This window comes from Pelophylax lessonae, assembly GCF_965119305.1.
Source record: "Pelophylax lessonae genome assembly, chromosome: 2".
Classification (NCBI taxonomy): Eukaryota; Metazoa; Chordata; class Amphibia; order Anura; family Ranidae; genus Pelophylax; species Pelophylax lessonae.
Window position 1 is genome coordinate 538854513 of NC_138769.1, and position 19989 is coordinate 538874501.

The 19989-nt window shown below is 42.1% G+C and overlaps 1 protein-coding gene across 2 annotated transcripts in view; it reads right to left on the reverse strand.

The window, feature by feature from the left end:
- Positions 1-19989, reverse strand: part of ELF1 (E74 like ETS transcription factor 1) — a 235828-nt gene that overhangs the window by 134943 nt on the left and 80896 nt on the right. The window lies entirely within an intron of this gene.

Consider the following 19989-nt stretch of genomic DNA (forward strand, 5'->3'; position numbering starts at 1 on the left):
TACAGCATTCTGACTGACCTTGGAATTTAAAACTAATCTGCAACAGTACCCTTTCCACTGATATGCCTCCTGACTGCACAATAACTTTCTTTTAAGCAGTGCAATCTTGCTGTATCAGAATTCATGAAAGATTTGGGTTGCTACAGGTAATTCACTGCTATTTACTGGTAACATTTCCATCATCCGGGCCAAAAAAAAAGAACAGATAAAAGCACGAGATATAAAATGTACACCACACAGGGATGGTGAGAATATGATTGCAATTCAAAGTTAAAGGAGTTCTGTGGTCAGAGCATACACTTTCATTCTAGAACATCAGCAATGTAATAGCAATTTAATGTTGACAATCCAGTATAAGCTTGCTTGAAAAATCTCTTCATGTTGTGAGTGCTGCCTGTCTGCTGGCTTTCTAGATTCCTTGCATGCTTTGCAGCTTTTCCTCTACAGTTTACTTTCAACTTTCTAAGGACTCCTGAAACTCCTCTCATCATGTAGTTCAGAAGGCAGGCTCTGAATTCTGTGACAACAGTTCCTACTCACGGGGCCTAGTAAGGCCCCTCTCACACACGGAGTCCGTCAGACGGACTCCGTTTTTCTCAGTGGGGGATCGATCCGCCGATCCCCCGCTGAGCAGGCGGATGACAGCTGTCAGGTCCCCATTCTTCTCTATGGGGGAATCGGATGGGAACGGACCAAATAGGGTTTCAATCCGTCCGGTTTTGACAGATCAGATGTCAGTGGACATGTCTCCGTTGACATCCGATGCCCCATAGAGATGCATGGTGCGTACGTTCAGATCCGCCAAAAAAAAAACGGACAGGCGGATCTGAACGGACTCGGTGTGTGAAAGGGGCCTAAATGTGTGTCACAGAATTCTAAGAAGTAAATGAATGGGGATCTTCACAAAGTTCAAGATCATTCAGCTTAAAGTGGAGTTCCGGCCTATTTTGACACTTTAGTGATTCCTGGAGTGCTCGCTATGCTGATCAACAATTGAGCATTTTCAATTTTTTTCAGGGGTCCCTGACCTTATGTTCAGGGCATTTTTGATTGCACTTCCTCCTTCTCCCCCCTCTGTGGCCACGGCCACCGACATCACTTCCGCCTTTGCTTTGCATCCTGGGAGCTGTTTGTCATCACTACCAGGAGGCTGGAAACAGGAAGAACTCCCAGAACACTCCTTGGAATCAGGAATAAAGACACAGCAGATTACACTGCGGCTTCAGATGCCCACATCCAAGATGGCCGCGCTCAGACAGCTTTTTTAAAAGTAAGATTTTGACTAAAATCCAATACTGTACACCTTGTAAGTATGAGAATAGCGGTTCTGTAAAGGGCGATGGATTAGTATTATAGGGGTATTTTTAGTTAAAAAAGGTATTTGAGGCCGGAACTCCGCTTTAATAGAAGTAGGCTAGAAATAACTGAAGTGTGGAAATGAATGTATGATTTTAAATTTTAATTATAGATGAGATTTAGCAAATGGCACAACATTCCACTTTTACTGACCCGATCCTCTGCTCTACCTCTCGGCAGACCATGCTCCTCCATACTTCAGAGTCATTAATTGACCCTCTGCATCAAATGCAGGGCAAATCGGAGGAGCAGAGGATCACGTAAGTGGAACCAAATGAACAGTTAACCTTAGTAGTGCAAGCACAACCCCACTGCAAGGAAAGAAGTTTATGTTTCCTGGGAGTTCAGCTTTAAAACAATGTACTGTATTTCAAATGTAAAATTTCAATATTTTTTAAATCTCCAGATTGCTTTAAAATAATACCTTGTTCAGGCACTTCCTTTTATAAAATGACCACTCTCAATCCCAATCTCCCAGTTGTGCTCCTGTGTCACCTTGTCACACAGCTTACAATGAAAGCTACAAGTAGCAGTTTCAACACTCATTACCCACTTCCCGACTGCCCAATAGCGGATACACTGCTACAAGGTGGCCGTTCTGTGCAGAATCGCATATATATATATATATATTATATATATATATATACATACGTACATACTTAAGCCTAGTGGGTGCACATTTGCGCCGTCAGTGGGCCGCTTCTGCTGTAATTACGCACAGCAGAAGTCAATCTGCGGGTGCCGTTCAATTGTCGGGCAGACACATAGAACTGAGCTCTAGCTATGTAAACAAGGCAGAGTTCCATTCTGACAGGGGAAAAGTGATAGGTTTTGTGTCCCTGTAAAGAAAATAATAAAATTCAGTACATCCCTTAGTAAAAGCAGCACACAGTTTACACAAAAACACTGGCTAGACACACGGTTAACCCTTTGATTGTCATAGATGTTTAACCCCTTCCCAGCCAGTGTCATTATTACCGGAACAGTGCATATTTTTAGCACTAACCACTGCATTAGTGTCACTGGTTACCACAAAGTGTCAGTTAGTGTCCGATTGGCCGCCACAATATCGCAGTCCTGCTACAAGTCGCTGATCGCCGCCATTACTAGTATAAAATAAATAAAAATTCCAGTATATATCCCATAGTTTGTAGTTGCTATAACTTTTGCGTAAACCAATCATCAATATACACTTATTGGGATTTTTTTTTACCAGAAATATGTAGCAGAATACATATTGGCCTAAATTTAATTTTTTTACATATTTTTTTTTATTGGATATGTTTTATACTAGAAAGTAAAAAATATATATTTTTTTCAAAATTGTCGGTCTTTTTTTGTCTATAGAGCAAAAAACTAATAAACACAGTGTGATCAAATACCACCAAAAGAAAGCTCTATTTGTGTGGAAAACTTTTTTTTGGGTACAGTGTTGCATGACCATGCAATTGTCAGTTAAAGCAACGCAGTGCCATATAGAAAAAAGTGGCCTGGTCAGAGGGGGGGGGGGGTAAATCTTCAGGAGGTCAAGTGGTTACAGACTCTGGGGTTTATTTACTAAAGGCAAAATCCACTGCAAGTGCACTTGGAAGTACAGTCACTGTATATCTGAGGGAAAGCACTGCTGTTTTTTATCATCCAACCATTTGCAAGCAAAAATGTGCTTTGTTTTCCTTGTATGTCACTCTCAGATCTACAGCGACTTTAAAGAGGAAGTAAACCCTCCTCTGACACTTTTACCTATAGGTAAGCCTATATTAAGGCTTACCTATAGGTACTGTAAATATCTCCTAAACATGTACCGTTTAGGAGATATTTACCTTACATGCAGCCAGTGACGTCACTGGCGCATGCGCTCTGAAGGAACGGCCGCTGGTGCCGTTTCTTCAGAGCCCCGTGCCGTGACCGTCGGCTCCCGCGCGCGTGCGCGGGAGCGACGTCACCGCGGCTTCGGCCAATCAGATGGCCGGATGCCGCGATCCCGAAAGACGGGCGACTGGACATGTCGCCCGTCATACAGGTGAGCGGGCGGCAAGGCGGGGGCACTTTCTTAGGTAAGTATTTCATAATGAGCTAGTATGCGATGCATACTAGCTCATTATGGGTTTCTCTTTCAGGTTGCATCAAAAAAAAAAAAAAAAAAGTTTCGAGGGTTTACAACCTCTTTAAAGTAAAGCCGACTTGACCTAAAGGTAACAGTGTCGGCACCACGTACTTGTGTTACTCTTTAGGTCGATCGGTTTGGAGCTCCGTGGATCTGAAGCTCAGGCTGTATTCGGTGCTACGATTTCTGCCCAAGTTAAAATTAAGCCCCAACTTATCATTGACAAGTTTGACCTCAACTAACCAGGGGTATTTAACATAGTCTATCTAATCTAGCTTTCTACCCCTAAGCTCACTCCCTCAGTCTCCTCACCAATAACAAATTTACTGACACATGTCTCAGTCTGGATGTCACACCACTTCCTTTAACACTGAGCTCATAATATTTCCTCCCCCACCGGACTTCTCTGTTGATATTGATGGCACAACTATCATCCTGTTCCCCCATGTCAGGGTGCTAGCTGTAATCCTGGACTCTGAACTCTCCTTTTAGCCCCACATCCAATAACTGTCCAAATCTTGCTGCCTTAACCTCTGCAACATTTCCAAAATACACCCCTTCTTAACCAATAACAGCACAAAGCTTCTAATGAACTCCCTGGTCATCTCTCGCCTTGACTATTGCAACTCCCTATTTAATGTATTACCTTTACATAGGCTATCCCCCCTTCAGTTCAACATGAATGCTGCTGCCAGACTCATCCACTTTACCAATCACTCAGTGTCCGCTACTCCTCTCTGCCAATCCCTCCACTGGCTTCCGCTCATCCAACAAATTAAATTCAAGATACTAACAAAAACTTACAAAGTCATCCACAACTTGGCCTCCAGCTTCATCCCTAACCTGATCTCAAAATACTAACCAAATCATTCTCTTCATTACTCCCAAGACCTTCCTGCTCTCTAGCTCCCTCATTAACTCCTCTAATGCTCGCCTCCGGGACTTCTCTCGAGCCTCTCCCATCTTTTGGAACTCTCTACCTCAATCTGTCTGACTATCCTACTCTGTCCACTTTTAGGCAATCTCTGAAAACCCTTCTCTTTATAAAGCCTATCCTGCCTCCACTTAATAACTGTTCTTTTATTTTCTCCATCAGCTCATCCTCAACAGTTATTACCTTTTGCATCACTCGACCCTCCCTTTCAGATGGTAAGCTCTAACGAGCAGGGTCCTCTGATTCCTCCTGTATTGAATTGTATTGTAAACTGTACTGTCTGCCCTCATGTTGTAAAGAACTGCACAAACTGTTGGCTCTATATAAATCCTGTATAATAATAATAATAGTCTCTGTAAGAGCCCGTTCACACTGGGGCGACCTGTCAGGCGACCTGGTCGCCGTAGGTCGCCTTCCATAGAGAAGCTGTGGACCCGTTCTAATAGGAGCGACACAAGTTGCTCCGACTTAGAAAAGGGGTCCGGAGTTTCTTTGGGGCGACCCGGAGCGACCTGCATAGACTTCAATGATATGAAGTCCGTGCCGGCCGCTCCGAGGTCGCGGTGCGAGCAGCGCACCGCGACTTCACAGGTCGCCCGGGAAGTAGCGTCGCCGCATTGTGAACGGGGGCTTATACTCACAGGCAAGAAAGCCATTGCCTGATTCAAATAACATGTATATACCTATGTTAATACAGGCACTTGATCCAAAAAACAGCATTCGCATGGGCAAGAGGCTCCTTTGATAATCCTTGCATTGATTTTAAAGATTAACTTACATTGTCCTTGTTATTTAAAGTGGTCTTCTTGCTACAATCTCATCTGTTACAGTGCTTCTGGAAAGTATTCACAGCGCTTTTCTTAGTCCAAATTTAATTAAATTCATTTTTTTCCTCAAAATTCTACAAACAATACCCCATAATGACTGGCCATAACTTGAAAGAAGTTTGCAAATTTATTAAAAATAAAAAACTAAAGCAATCCCATGAACATAAGTATTCACACCCTTTGCTCAATACTATGTTGAAGCACATTTGGCACCAATTACAGCCTCAAGTCTTTTGATTATGATGCTGGAAACTTGACACACCTATTTTTGAGCAGTTTCCCCCATTCTTCTTTGTAGGGATGGTATTGGACAGGTGATGAGTGGTGATTGGTTTCCTCTAGACATGACACTTGCCATTCAGGCCTAAGAGTTCAATCTTGGTTTCATCAGACCAGAGAATTTTGTTTCTCATGGTCCGAGAGTCCTTCAAGAGCCTTTTGGAAAACTCCTGGCAGGCGGTCATGTTCCTTTTACTGAGGAGTGGCTTCTGTCTGGCGACTCTACAATACAGACCTAATTGGTGGAGTGCTGCAGAGATGATTGTTCTTCTGGAAGTTTCTCCTCACTCCACAGAGAAATGCTGAAGCTCTGTCAGTTCATGATCACCTCCCTGACCAATGCCCTTCTCCCCTAAACACTCAGTTTGGCCGGGTGGCCCACCCTAGTACAGGTCCTGGTGGTTCCAAGCTTCTTCCATTTACGGATAATGGAGGCCACTGTGCTCATTGGAATCTTCAATGCTGCAAAAATGTTTTTGTAACCTTCCCCTGATCTGTACCTCGATACAATCCTGTCTCAGAGGTCTACAGACAATTCCTTGGACTTCATGGCTTGGTTTGTGCTCTGAGATGCACTGTTAACTGTAGGACCTTATATAGTGTGGTGTGTCCCCTTTCAAATCATGCCCAATCAACTGAATTTACTACAGGTGGACTCCAATCAAGTTGTAGAAACATCTCAAGGATGATCAGTGGAAACAGGATGCACCTGAGGTCAATTTTGAATGTCATGGCAAAGGCTGTGAATACTTATGTATATGTGATTTTTTTTTTCCATTTTTATTTTTAAAAAATTTGCAAAGATTTCAAACAAACTTCTTTCACATTGTCATTATGGGGGTATTGTTTGTAGAATTTTGAGGAAAATATTTAATCTATTTTGGAATAAGGCTCCGTTCACATGTAGGCGTTTTGGGGCGTTTTGGGGGCATTTTTCTGCTCAAGGATCAGCTCTCAAAACGCCCAACAAGACAAATCCTATTCATTTCAATGGCCCCTGTTCACATCTGAGCGTTTTGACGCCATGAGCAAAATGCCCAACGCTCAAAAAAGTACATGAGCTTCTTTTTGGGCAGATTACAGGCGTTTTCCATTTGTCTCGATTCAATCTAAAAATGCCTCCTGCAAAAACGCCCATAAAAACGCCTGAAAAAACGCCCATAAAAACGCCTGTAATAGCAATGCCAAGATGTGAACGTAGCCTAAGGCTGTAACATAACAAAATGTGGAAAAAGTGAAACGCTGTGAATACTTTCAGGATGCACTATATATAAAATGATGTGCCCCAGTGTATGCGTTTTGTAAAAAAAATAAGCCGCTGTATATCTTAATTTATAGCGCCGCTCATGTGACTGGCCACCATTTTCCTCTCTCAATCTGACAGCTACAGTGGGCGGGGCTGAGAATCCCCCACTGACGTCAGTCAGGAGGAGGAGAGAGGCGGCCAGTCACGTGAGTGCCGAGCATTGCTATAAAATAAGTTATACGGTGGCTTATTTTTTACAAAACATATACACTGGGGCATATCATTTGATAAAACAGACGAGATTGTAGCAAGAAGACACAGTTACTTTAGCAGCAGGAGGGAAGAGCCAGGGGCGGATCAGAGCTGATGGGCAGGGGGGGGGGGGGGGGAGAGGTGAGAGAGGACAGAGGAGAGCAGCGGATGAGGGAGGCACGTAAACTGACCACTTGTGTCTGGATTCAGCAGCCATGATAAAATGTGGTCAGTTTACAGGGAGGGAGGGCAGAACCAGCAAGGATCAGCCAGGTATTTTAGGTGATACAAGGGGCCAAATTACACAGCACCACAAGCACTGTGCTGTAAAACATGCTTTAAAAGAAACAGGATCCATTTTTTTTTTTTTTAGCTTACAAACACTTTAACCAAAGTCCTACTACCTTTGTTGCGAATGCAGATCATGTGGCCAGCAACAACTTTGAGCATGTAGTGCATATCCACAATATAGAACAATACTTCCAAATCCCAGGTCTTCTTGTGCACAAGCCATAATACCATGAAGGATTAAAGAAAATTGAGGATATTTGGTCAATCTAACAAGCACATTTTAAATCCTTATTATACCAAGTATGTAGGCCAAAAACAACCTTAAACTGGTCATGCACAGTAATGTGAAAAATCTACGGATTACCCCATCCATGCTTGGTACAGAGCCGCTGTATTCACCATGTGAAGTATGCACAGCGATCTCCCCCACTGAGCTGTTGTGTTCTGACAGGGGGACAGCCCTCCCACCAGAACACTCGATTAGCGCTCTCTCCTATTGGCTGCTGTTTTTCTGTCGGACAGACCAACATACACACGGTCCAAATGTCGGCCATTTTTTTTTTTTTTAAATGGCCAATGTCTTCTGACAATTTGCCCCTGTGTACCCGGGTTAAAAAGCATGCATGAAGGTACCAACCCCTGCAGCTACTATATTCTGACACCTGGCACCCACAGGCATCAGGTTAATCCAGGGGCGTCTCTCTCACTTTCTAAACAAAGGGTCAGTTTAGACTTATGCCTCGTACACACATTCAGAAAATCGTACGACTTATCGTTCGCATTTTGTTGCATGATACAAATATCGAATTCAACAATGCGTACTTAGCATATGATTTTTTTTTGTACGATTCTGGGAAAGCTTCCTGGTTGCATAGCTACGTATCAGATAGTGCAAAACAAAAACAATGGCAGCCAGGCTTTTTCCAGGTTATTTTTGTGTTTCTGATCATGCGCAGTCTTTGTCTATCGTTTTTTAGCGGACGCATACTGTACTGATTAAACGATTGTCGTTCCCTAGGCTATTGTACGACATAAGTTTTCGCGTTTGTCCCTTCGGATCTTGCTGGACAAACTGTCGTGATCAGCTGTCGAAAGCGGTGTACTAACAATCAGATTATCATGTGATCAAGTCGAAAGCAATTTTTTTCGTACGATTATCTGAACGTGTGTACGAGGCATTAGGCGGGGCACACTGTCGTAGTACACTGTCCCATCTTTGGCGTCAGTGAGAGGAATTGTGCCCAATCGTTGGTGCCAGTGGAGGGAATTATGCCCCATTGCTGGTGTCAGATAATTAAATAATGCTCCAAGAGTCGGATAAAAGTAAGGGATGCATCCAGCCCCTGGGCCGCAGTTTGAATACCACTGGGTTAATCAAAGATTGACATCATCTGATTGGATGCAGATGCTGTTTGACGATTCTCCAGCTGGCTCTTTAGATTTTCAGATCTAAGAAGGTCAGGACAGGTGGGGGCCACAGCTCCAATTTTGTCCGGTTCATTTGGAAATGCATGATGTATATAGCTTCACCCTCATGTTCCTAAGACATCTCTGGCTGCAGTAAGCTAGAAAAGTAATGGTGAAGGTGATACATTTTGTACCATCACTGCCTGGCAATATTAAAATACTTTGTAATCCTGGTCTTCACGTACAGATGCATGCACATCATTCGAAGTAGCACAATAACAAGGGATTCTAAAATGGCACATGTTGTCCTAAACCGGTATGTTAGCACTGAACTCTCCAAGTATTGTGATTTACATTCTTAACACCAACTGCACTGTCTCCATGGTCATACACACCCTTGTAAATTGTTTGCTTTATCCCAGCCCTTGCAAGCTTAGTCACTGCCCTTTGGATCCTCTTACATCACCTGGAATAAACCAAGATATGAACACTCAAATACCTGTAAATGACCCCGGCTGCCATAAGAAGTGGTACAGTGTGTGCCAGTATGAAATAAAATCTAACAGTGAGCAATATGTCTGTCTACAAAGAATACATTTAGTACTAGAGGAGCTGCTTGGTAATTATTTTTTATTCTTTATCACAATGCAAAGTTCTGTCTAGGGAAATAATTTGCCATTGTTTATATTGAATATTCATGACTACACTATGATGACTGCCCAGTAGTGTGTTTAATGGGTCACAACAGCAGCTGGTAAAGCTTGAATGATCACAATAAAAATAGTGGTTCTGCCCATTGAAGGTAGTCGACAAAATACATTTGCTTTCATTTAAGAACCTTTAATTTGACATAAAAATCATTACAATGAATCACTCTTTTACTGCTTTTTATAGCTATACTTAGCTCGTAAAGGAGGGATATAGAAAAATCTGATAACTGTAGCTTCAAATGTAACCAGAAATATAATATTCATAGAAATCCCATAATTCTAAAACTTAGTTCCATTTTCACTTGCCTACATCTACTGGAGTTACCTTTCAGCTAAAAGAGAATTATGACCAAAGCAGTCAGCTGACTTGGTTGAGCCACTCCAGGCTCTGGAAAGATCTTGACAATTTTGTCGGCATCCACCCAGATAGCTGCGCCTGCCTCTTCTCCTGTCAGGTGCTCCAAAGAGCACTGGAGGCACAGAGTGGAGAGGGGTGACTGACCGTCACTGCTCACCACTCTGAGCAGACTGAGAACTGAGTGATCAGCGGTCATGTGATCGCTCAGTTCTCAGTCTTAGAGCCAACAGCATAGAGGGGAGTATATACGTTTTTTCTTTCTGTAAACCCCAAACTTCTCCTTTAAGTCCATTATAGCGGTGTTGGTCTGTACACACGATCAGAAAATTGAACAAAAAATACTGCTTTGGAAGTGATCCAAGGTGATCTGATCATTAGTACAGAGCTTTCAAGATCTGATCACAACAGTTCATCCGATATTATCCGATTGGACAAGCACAAAAACGGTTCTCGTACAATACCAGATTGGATGATTTTCATTTAAACAGTACAGTTGTCGTTTGAAAATACAATATAGAATTTTTTTTTGTTCTGTCCTATCAGAATTTTCGTCTCTTTAGTAAACTCTTCCATTTTTGATACGAGACTAGCATACCAAAAAAAAGAAAAACGTACGATCATTGATCCGATAATCTCATTGTGTGTAACAGGCAATACTGAAATTGTCCTTATCTGCCTGGAAGACAATAGCTTCACACTCAATGGATTTGGTGTACATTATGACTGCTACTATTAAACATGTGTACAACTTTAGAGCAATGCCAGGCAACTAAACATTTTGCCTACTATAAAAACTCAACTCCAAGAAACCAAGTAGACTCAGGGTGGTCACTAAAGTGACACTATGTATTCCCCCTACATAAAAGCTTGTGCGTAGGTGAAGGGAGAAGCAGAGGCGCTGGGCCTGCAAAGAGAATGATTATACACTCCCACCACCCAGATGTCCGAAACTGCAATGTGGGAAGATGAGAAACGAATCACATGCTCCTCATACCCAGAAGTATCACGTATTTTCTTTTACTCAATCTTTTACTTAATAGAACAGTGGAAGAGAGAAGAGATGATGATTCTAGATTAGGGAAGGAAGGAATTAAAGGGAACCTGATGATTTGCCCTGCAAAGGCAAAGTACAGGTTCATTTTAAGTTCTCCTTTTTACAAGTATGGTTAAAACAGATATTAAACGTAACCAATCACAAATTGGCATCTACAGCGATTAGGCTACTCTATTATTACAATCCAAAGGTGGCCATACACTTGCAGAATCATTCAAAAATTTTCATTTTAAGAATGTTCATTTGATTTTCTAACTGTTAAGAGGATCAAATGGTCATTTGTTTTTTTGACCGCAATGACAAGAAAATTTGAAGGAGCAAGATGGAAAATTATTCTGAAACAAATTCTTGATGATGTATGCCTTTTTCAATTGGGAAAGTCCATTAGTTCCAAAATCAAATGTTAAAAGCAAACACAATTTTAAAGTACTTTCAAACCCCATTTGCCACTTCATCGAATGTACTGAGAATTTCCATACCAGTTCATACGGAACTGGTTCTGGCACTGGGCTCCAGGATTTAACCTGAATCTGCTGGACGCTAGGATTTCAATAGAATTTTGGGGCGGTCATACCCATTTCAGGATGGATTGGGAGGTATGACACCTTTAACCCTCTGTTCTGTAGCCCTAACACATTAATGTCCTAAATATACAGGTTGGGGAGTTATCATTTTCCCCCTTGAACAGGGTTTCTCAACTAGGACTTCTCAAAAGGTTGCCAGGGGTTCCTTTGAGCAATGGGCAATTTCTGCCTCTCAGATAAATCGCTACTGACACCATTGATTTTTTTAGCAATCTGTAAGAGGGTAATTCTTCCCAATGACCACAAGTATAAGGAGAAATTTTCCCACTGACCATCAATGTATCATGAGTTGTAGATCTAGTCATTTTTAGGTCTTATGCACACTGGACATTTTCTAAACTCCCTTAGAAGCCTTCCTCCTGGCAGCAGCGTTTTGGCAAAAAAAAACACCTGGCACTTGTAAAAGCGTGTAACAGGTTTAGCTGCGCTTACCTGCGTCAAGCATTTGGGCGTTAATTCATTTCATTGGCCAGACTAAATAGTGATTAGACATATTTACACGCAACGTTTTATGCCAAAACTCTGCTTCTCTTGGATGCATTGGCAGTGGGGTTTTTTCTGCCTCCAAACTCTGGAAAGTTTATTTCAAGGGTTCCTCAGTGCTGAAAAGGATGAGAAAGGCTGCCATAGAACAAGGAAAGTATATTAATGCTTGAATCACCAGGGGAGAATAAAGGAAAAATGCCTGAAAAAAAGTAAAACTAATGTAGTCATCATGGGAAGCTGCAATTACATTACATTTAAAACTATAGGCAAGGACTATCAACCAATGTCTTGCTTCTTGAGTGAGAGAAACTGAAGAGCAAAAGCAACAAAATACTACCATTTTAAAAGTTTTAGATAGCCAGCACCACAGATGTGTCACCAATGCCCCTGCTAATAACTGTTATGTACTGGATATCTAGATCTCAGTTCACAAAAGTCTTCATTGTGCTTGGAGTGCATGCCAACCACAGGTAGATTGGATTGGCACGGTAACCCAGCATTGGGTAAACATTTACTGCTGGTTATAAGGGTGTTATGTATCTTTTAATAAATTGGGAATGAACAAAGCATTCACATAAAAACAAATTATTCAAAGATACAAATGTTTTTTTAATTTTGCTGACTTCAAGACAGCGTAGCCCATGCAGTAAGCTAGGATTGTTTTGCAGTATCTTTAATGTATTTCTAGCGTGCAGTGGGCAGCAAAGGCCATGGTAGAACGAAAAGCTCTGAAAGTCATGCTTCATCCTGTGAAAAAAAAGTCTCCATATCACTCATCTTGGTCTCATCTACTATTGATTACAAAATGTTCAGAATGCCGAACTTTATATTTTAGACATAAACCTGTTATGAAGGCCATAAGGTTAAACTCCTATCTAAGATATCCATTTTCATCCCTGTTTTGAACACAGCAATGTTTACCAAAGCTGTCAGCAGTTTCATAGTAGGAAAGGTTGAATAAAGACAATAGCCCATCCAGTTCAAGCTGTGAAGGTACATGTGTGTCAGTGTCGGTAATCATCTCCCATATCACTGTATGCTGTGTTCACTAAGATGCACTTCCAAGAGCCTTTTAACCACTTAAGCCCCGGAGGATTTGGCTGCTAAACGACCAGGGGGTATTTTGCGATTCGGCACTGCGTGACTTTAACGGACAATTGCACGGTCGTGCGACACTGTACCTAAACTAATTTGGTGTCCTTTTTTTCCCACAAACAGAGCTTTCTTTTGGCGGTATTTGATCACCTGTGCGATTTTTTGATCACGCGCTATAAACAAAAAAAGAGCGTAAATTTTGCAAAAATAGCAATATTTTTCAATTTTTTTTATATGAAATTCCCCCCAAAAAAAAAAAATGTAAAAATCAAAATTTTTTTACATTTTCGGCCAATTTGTTTTATGCTACATATGTTTGGTAAAAAAAAAAAATCGCAAAAAGCGTATTTTGATTGGTTTGCGCAAAAGTTATTGCGTTTACTAACTAAGGGAAAGATTTTTGTCATTTTTTTTTTTTAACGCGTAATGGCGGCGATCTGCGATTTTTTTTGCGGTACTGCGACATTGCGGCGGACAGATCGGACCCTTGACTGACATTTTTGACACTTTTGGGGTTACCAGTGACATTTCTACAGTAATCAGTGCTATACATATGCACTGTTACTGTAAAAATACACTGGTAGTGAAGGGGTTAACTTTATTTGAGAGGGAGGGGCTGTGTGTGTCCCTAGGGGCGTGATTCTAACTGTGATTGGCTGTGGCTTCAGCTGTATGCAGAGTGATCAACGGATCTACATAGTAGATCCATATGATCATCTCTCATACAGAGGGGAGAATGACAGGCAGCTTGTTTACACAAGCTGCCTGACCTTCTCCCTCTCCCCCGCCGATCGCAGAGTGGCCGGCGGACATCGGGTCCGCCGGTCACACGCGCAGGGGGGGTCCGTGACCACGCGGGAGCGGGAGCGCGCCTCCGGCGGCGCGCGCTCGCTCCCTAGACCCTCACAAGCTATTGAGGTAGCCCTACGTCACTTTGCCTGTGAGGGGCTGACCGCCGACGTAGATAGTCGTGCGGCGGTCGGCAAGTGGTTAAAATCAATACTCCCCGCTGACACCACAGATTGTGAAAAAAAGAGTTCCCACAATCCACGTCCTTATCGTCTGACAGTGAAAAACCTCCTACACAGCTTAAGGTTAAACTGCTTCTCCTCCAATCTCATTGTGTGGCCCTGTGTCCTCTTACACTCCCTGAGATTGAAAAGTTTCCTTCCTACGCTGGGATCACCATCAAGGTATTTGTATACTGCTATCATATCTCTTCTCAAGCGTCTCTTTTCCAGGGTGAATACATTTAGCGCTTGTAGTCATTCCTCGTAATTGAGGTCCTCCAGTCTGCTTATTCATTTAGTTGCCCTTCTCTGGACACTCTTCGGCACACCCTTCCTGAGGACTGGTGACCGGAACTGAACTGAATACTCTAGATGTGGCTGAACCAGAGTTTTATACAGTGGCAGCATTATCGTTTTATTTATTTTTTCCCATTAACATTTTATTGAGAATAAAGAAAAGAATACAGTAACAGAGAATAAATGGGCAAACAATCAGGCGTTCACATTATCGTTTTATCTCTGGAGTGAATTCCCTTTTTTATGCAAGATAATAGTCTGCTGGCTTTGCTTGCTGCAGCTTGACATTGCCAGCTATTGCTCAGTCTGTCTTCTACCAGGACCCCCAGATCTTTCCCCATCTTTTAGGCTGGGTTCACACTGAAGTGAATTGGATGCGGGTTTTCCAGCATCTGAATCATATGACAGGAGACTGTGACCGGCTCTCAATGGAGCCGGTTCACACATCTCCGGGGCGGCTGCGGAACGCATTCCACAAGGGTCCTGTGCGTCTTTGGCTCAGTTTCCGGTTCAAATTCAGGCAAAAATTTGGGCCCGATTTGTCCCTGAAGCGGAGAACAGGACACACTGGACCCCTGCCGTGAGCCGCGTCTGCACGCAGTGGGAACCCAGCCTCATTCCCAAGAGGTTCTCCCCTAGTGAGAGGTTTGCTTTTATATTTTAATCCCCCAAGTGCATCACTTTTACATTTTTATTTTACTACAATACACATGCTAAAGAGTAGCACACTGCAAGTGGAATGATTATGTGGGTTGCCTTTTATTTGACTTTAACATCATTTTCTACATGTCTAGAAAGTACCTAAAGTGAATGACGTCATTCCATCTCGCAGTACCTGTGCACAGAGGCTTTTGTAAGTTGTTTATTGCTTCCTTTCTTAGGGTACAGCTTTCTATTGATCTCTAGATAGCAGCTATGAAAACCCAATTTACTTCCCTCTTTCCCTATAAAACTAGAATGATTTAATTTCTTCTATCGGCCTGGCTCAACCCATAAAAAAAAAATATCTTTGGCCAATCAAAAAAAAAAAAGGAATGTGTGTGATTTTCAGTCTAAGTTTTTACATTTAGGGATTGCTAGAGACTTAGAACACACAAAAAGAAGCCAAAAAGAGCTTGTAGAGGTACCATTAGATGGTTTAGGGACCGTTTGTCCGTTTTTCATCCATCCGTTGACGGATGAAAAACAGACATCCGTTTTTTCCATAGGAATGCATTGATGACAACCAATCCCCCGCTGAGAAAAACGGAGTCCGACGACGGACTCCTATGTGTGAAAGGGGCCTAAAGAGCTGCTGTTGACACCTTCAGCTCATTCTAATAGTAAGGAAAACATTAGGGAGCACTTTGGGGGACTATGCAGGAGTCCTTCGACATTCACAGACACAAGGATCTACAAGCCTGGCCATATACAGATTATCTCTTATCTGTGGGTACCTGAACAGCTTTTAAGTTGATATACCGTACTTTTCCCTCTCGGTGATACAAACAACCACAAAGCTACATATCAGTTGGCAAGTATCTGAATAAAAGCGCTAAATAAATGTATCAACTGTGCCATCAATGTCCTTAGCCTTTATCAAGGTGGGTAGAATTGATACATATTTAAAAAAAAAAAAAAACTTAAATTAAGCAAATTGCTTGCAGAGGTAGAGCCATTCACAATTCAGCAGTAGAAATGCTCCAGCATAGAGCAGGCTTCCTATTGTAGCAGAACGATGCTGGCAGTGGTTAAAGCAATGACAGAGGAGTTCTCTGCCTCCCCTGTCACTGCCTATCACTCAGCCTACACTCTCAAGTACCTGACCACACTCGTGATGTCAGGCGCCCTGCAGGTCCCTCCTCTTGGTGGACCCAGATCGCTATACTTTCTAGATGGAAATTATGAAATCTCTGGGGGAAAATATGATTTTTTTTTCATCCCAGAAATGTCCAGTGAAAATTCTTAGCAAAAGCTGCTATAGAGAAGCAGGGGTTCTGAAGTAATAAGAAAATGTAGATTCAATTGACACATATGGCACTTTTCCACTGCAAGTACCGGCTCGGCTCCACTCGGCCCTGCTTGGCTCGGTTTGGTTTTCCACTGCATGGTACCGTACGGTGTTGGAACGGTTCGGTACGGTTTGCTTTTCCACTAATAGTAAGTGGGTGGGATAACAACGATTCTCTGACCAATCAGTGGCTAGTAGTGACAAACAGTCAAGGCTGCATGCAAAGGATTGTGGGATATGGTACCCGTATGGCCCTCTTGGAACCACGACCGAGGTGGTACTGTTTAAGCGAGCCGTACCATGCGGTACTATGCAGTGGAAAAGCACAAAAGCAAGCCAAACCATTCGGTTCCATGCCGTGGAAAAGCGCCTATAGTGGCCCTTAATACCCTCGGATTGCAGTCATCCCACTACATTTCCCACAAGTCTATCAAGAACAAATCTCATATGGCCTATTCAAGAATTATTCGATTCGACATTGAATGTTTATAATGAATAAAGTATGGAGAAATGATCACACAATACAAGCATGGATTGACTGGAGCCATCATACTGCTGAACTGGAATATGCAGATGGGAAAGAAGTAGGAATCATTTGGATTTATAAAGCAGTTTTCAGTCAGTATTTACAGATATGGGGCATCTTGAGTTGTTTTTTCACTTGCAACCACAAACTTGTGATTTTATCTAGGTTCTCTGATCTTCCAAAACATAAAGAATGTGGCTAAGATTACCTTTTCCGGTTTTCTCAAAACATAAGTAACTGCATTTGCAGCCAACCTGGCAGATGTAGTACTAGTGTGGTGTTCATAAAAGTGTATGTAAACCCTAAACGAATGACATTTAATTTGCTAAAACACATGCCTTTTCATCAGTTCCTGCATCTCAGTGCTTCTTCAGCCACTTCCTGTCTACATGGCCTTTCTGATGGTGGGTTTCCTGACAGTGACAACAGTGCATCAAGCCTGTGTAAAGCTGGCCATACACTGATAATTGTTCTAACATTCTCCCCGCAGGGTGAACAGAAAAAAGAATCTTCTATCCATACCATACAGCACAAATGTATGAGTCTCCCCCTTGCAGCCATTGCATTTTGCCAGCCGGCAACACTGGCTGTCAAAATAGGCACACATCTGATTGGATGCATCTGCTTTTTGACCAACAAGGCCACCCATTTTAGCCAATTCCCTAGGAAAACCATACAACGTATGCCCAGTTTAATGTGTAATGGCCACTTGTAGTTTCCAGCAGAACCCTGGGTTTAGGGTAAAGGGGAAGGGGTGGAAAAACAAAATAATTTTTCAAGGATGACTGGAGATCAACTGTAAAATACTGAAAATTACTTCTAAAAAGGTAGAATAAAATGATAAAACAAAAAAAACGAATAGATTTTATTGATTGGGTTAAAATGTAACATAATGAGGTTGGTTTACACAAATGTTTGCACTCAGAATCTAGTAGCCAATCAGCTTCTAACTTCAGCTTGGTCATTTAGGCTTTTGACAGGTAAACCTGGAAGCTGATTGGTTTCTTTGCAGAGATGCACCAGAATTTTGCTCTCTCCAGTTTTAGTAAATCAACCCCAATGAATGCCATGCCAAGTTGATTTACAGATAAGTAATAAATAGCCAAAGCAGGGCACAGACATTAACCAGTCATACCAAACATACACGCACAGGTTAGGAAGACAGGTTAAGAAGATTTGCCAAGGAAATCTAAAGTGGTTGACTGGCCCTCCCTCCCAGGAAAGATCAGCAGGGGTGTCTGCTATGGTCCGATACCATCAGAATCATAGGATTTTTTGTCTAGTCTATTCTTACAATGGTTAAATCAGGTGACAACCATATAACATGTAGGAGGAATCTAAACAATACAACCTAATTTTCAGTAGCTGAACCAAACAAACTGCAAGAAGCCAGACATTTATTACTGAAACTGAAGAAATCCTAACACTTAAAAAGGCATATTTCAGTTTCCTAAGCCTTGCCAAAGCTTTCTTCTAATCCATGGCTTTTCAAACTATAATGAAGGGAAGGTGTCAAGGACACCCATGCTACCCGGTGACTAGAATCACAAAGACACTGATGGCAAGAGCAACGTCATTCTAATTTCAACTTTAACCATAATAATATCTTTTTACTGCTCAGTCTTTATAGCACTGTTAGTTTTGAAAAAAACAATAACACCACCAGAAGAAACATGGGAAGCAGATTTATTGCTTAGGAATAAATAAATCCTGCATTACCTGAAGGCAGGCTTGCTTTAACTTCTTAGTTGGCCTTACCCACACAGATGTCTTGACCTTCAGCCTGTAGGTTGAACAAAAATAAATCTAAGATTCCTCCATCCACACTAAACAGCGCGGATGGACAAATCTCCCCTGGCCACTATTGAACTCTGACAGCTGGCGCCCATGGATGTCAGAATACCCAAACAGTGAGGCTGTAGATTAACTGCTCTTACTGTTTGGACTACCATTTTCTATGCAGCTCCTTCGATCTTCTGATTTGTTAAGCTGATTGGTAGGTGACCAACTTTAGTTAAAAATATACTGCAGTCAACTTATGGATGACAAGTAAAGCTGGACATACTCACAATTCATGCGGAGTTGGCCAAAGTCACTTCTAGGGTAGCCCTGTCGGCAACACCCATATCAACTAAAGCTGATTTCCAATCGACTTTTCTTGAAGAAGCTAGGTGGAAAATTGTTGGTCTAACAGTGCCTGTACCTTGTCAGATACAGTCAATAACCCCCGCAGCAAGCGAGCTGTCCATCTGGAATGTTGGTGTGGATGGAGCAATCTATTATGACTTGTTTCGTTAAGCCAACAGACTGAACGAAAGAAATCTATTCGTCTATGGCCAGCTTAACTATCAGACAAGAAATGTTTTTGGTTAAAAGTGCATCATAATATATATAGTAGGGGGCTAGGTGTCAGAGGCAACTTGGGAGGGAGCATGTACAAGTGCCCCTAGAGCAAGCAGCTCGCTATGGAGGCACTTGGCAAGGGGCCAAAAGCGCCAGCGGAGGACCCGAGGAGAGGAGGATCAGAGCTGCTCCGTGCAAAACCATTGTATCATGTGTTTATTTTGTTAAAGGGAATTGTATCATGTGTTTATTTCTTTAAAAGGGGAAAAAAGAAAACGTACACACGTACTAAAAGTCAGCCGTTTCAGAACAAAACAGTCAACTTTCAGTATGTGTGTACTGTTCTCTGTTCAACAGAAGTCAAACGGTATGGCTGGAAAAATCAGTAGTTAATCAGTGCATTCAGCCAATGGCTGCAAACACACATTGGTGGTGGGGGGGTAGCCCCCTGTCAGAATACAGAAGTTCAGTGGGAGAAATCCCTGCATCCATATCACTTGTGTTGATGTGGGTATCTTTATTTGTTCAACCTACTGGTTAAACGATAAAAACCTATGTGTGTATACCCAGCTTAATGGTTATGTCCATCATTAGTGATAAACTAAAGGTACTGATACGGTTCTATCAAAGCGTATATTAATGCAACATCAATGCAACAGTTTCTATTTTATAAACAATATATTTATATATTTTCGTTCTCCGTGACAGACATGAAATGAATTGCACTGAGCAAACAGGTCACTGGACCAGCAATAAGGATCATTTTTTGCTCTAACGAAAGGCACTGCACACCATAGGTGTGACAGTAGGGTACAATGTTTACGGTTCACCCCAATACCC